General features: G+C 40.1%; 1 non-coding gene across 1 annotated transcript; it reads right to left on the reverse strand.

Annotated features, from left to right (window-relative positions):
• Positions 1-1,342: 1,342 nt before the first annotated feature.
• TRNAG-GCC (transfer RNA glycine (anticodon GCC)) lies at positions 1,343-1,413 on the reverse strand. Its single transcript has one exon. It is a non-coding gene; the product is annotated as a tRNA-Gly (tRNA).
• Between the last annotated feature and the right edge of the window lie 691 nt (positions 1,414-2,104).

Below are 2,104 nucleotides of genomic sequence, written 5' to 3' on the forward strand. Positions count from 1 at the left end.
CAAAAGCTATTCATTTCACCTGTGGTTAATGTTTTGTAAGTTTCTATATCTGGCTAATATAAGAGCATCTTTGTTGAAGTCTCTTATGAAACTTTGTATACACAGTGGAGATTTAAAAATTAATATTATAATTTGCTTTGTAAAACAATGTAGTCCTATATTGAAACAAAACACTTCAAGAGTCTAGGAGTGGTTCATCTAGGGGTAATTTAGGACACCAATGGTGGACACAAGATAGAACACTCATGGTTATGCATTGGTGATGTTGATGGTGTATCTACAACATAGCCCCACTAATTCCTTACTAAAAATAGTAGTGATAACGGCTATTCTAGGGCTATTAGACCAGATATCATGCTGTTCTATAATTGTTTATGTATCTACTTCCCTCTCTGCAGCGTGAGTTTTTCAAGGGCATGGTCCATGTCTCATTCATTTTTGTATTCCCTGCAGTGTTAAACTCAGTGCCAGGCCCTTCATAGTTGCTCTATAAATGCCTGCTGTTTGCTTTGTATAGGAAAACAGAACTGTTTTAATGATTCTTACTTGGATGTCAAAATTTTCAAACTCAAAGCTCCACACTTACATGGAGGTATTACATGCTTGCCTCACCTCTTTCCCCCATGTCTATTGTCTTTCCCTAATATATGCATATCCTTGACTTCAGCCATAGGTTCCATCCTATTCTAAACTGTATGTACTCAGGGGAGAGGCACCAGCACCACAATAGGCCCTCCTCTGCGAAGGTCAGGGCTAGTGTGTGCTGTATTTGTAGGAATAGGGATAAGACTGTAGGCTTAGCATGTGACTAACAGGGGACTTGTACTCTGCCATCCTTTTCCAATAGGGAGTCTAGTTTGGCCTGGCTTTGTGTGTATGCAAAGTAGGTGCCACCTGTATCACATGATCCTGCCATGTCTGAAAGGCATCTGTAGGGAGTTGGAATAGCCACGCTTTGTCAGTACATGGTCAGTTGTATCTTGAATTGGTGGAGAAAAATGGGTAGTTACACCTTAGGGATATATGTCTTAATTTTGACAGCCCAAGAAGTTTGACAAACTGCAAAACAGTCAAATGAACGTGCTTTGTAGTCTTAGAAGATTTGGCTTTGTGCTGTAATGGTGTAGTACTTGCTTAGTCGTGTCTGACTCTGCGACTCCATGGACTGTAGCCTGCCAGGCTCCTCTGTCCATGGGATTCTTCAGGCAAGAATACTGGAGTGGGTAGCCATTCCCTTCTCCAGGAGATCTTCCCAACCCAGGGATTGAACCTGGATCCCCTGTATGGCAGGCAGATTCTTTACAGTCTCAGCCATCAGGGAAGCCCTAAACATGAGTGTTCTTGCATTGGCCGGGAATCAAACCCAGGCCTCCTGCATGGCAGGCAAGAATTCTACCACTAAACCACTAATGCTTACAGTGGTAATGATGTGCTTTGGGTTAAATCACATGACTTCCCTGAAACCCATTTTCTCATCCATAAACTGAAATTAATAATAATAACTAAAAAAAAATTAATAGCAACTCTATTGCCTTATGGTCTAGCAATTCCACTCCTAGGCATACATCTGGAAATAAAAGCATGGTTTGACAGGATACATGCACCGTAGCATGTTTGACAGGATACATGCATTGTAGCACTGTTTACAATAGCTAAGACATGGAAGCAACCTCAGGGTCCATCGACAGATGAATGGATCAAGAAGATGTGGTACATACATATGATGGAAATTACTCAGCCATAAAAGAGAATGAAACAATGCCATTGCAACAACACAGATGAACCTATAGACTATCTTACTATGTGAAGTCAGACAGAGAAGGAGAAATATTATATAATATCGCTTATATGTACAATCTGAAAAATGACACAAATGAACCCATCTATGAAACAGAAACAGAATTAAGTACATACAGAACAAACTGGTGGTTGCCAAGGGGGAGGTGGATGGGGGAGGGATGAATTGGGATTTGCAGATGCAAGCTTTAATACATAAAATGGATAAAAATAGGGTTCTAGTGTATAGCACAGGGAACGATGTTCAATATTATGCAAGAAAACATAATGGAAAAGAATATGAAAAACCATAATGGAAAAGAATATT

Source organism: Dama dama, chromosome X, assembly GCF_033118175.1.
Source record: "Dama dama isolate Ldn47 chromosome X, ASM3311817v1, whole genome shotgun sequence".
NCBI classification, from domain to species: domain Eukaryota; kingdom Metazoa; phylum Chordata; class Mammalia; order Artiodactyla; family Cervidae; genus Dama; species Dama dama.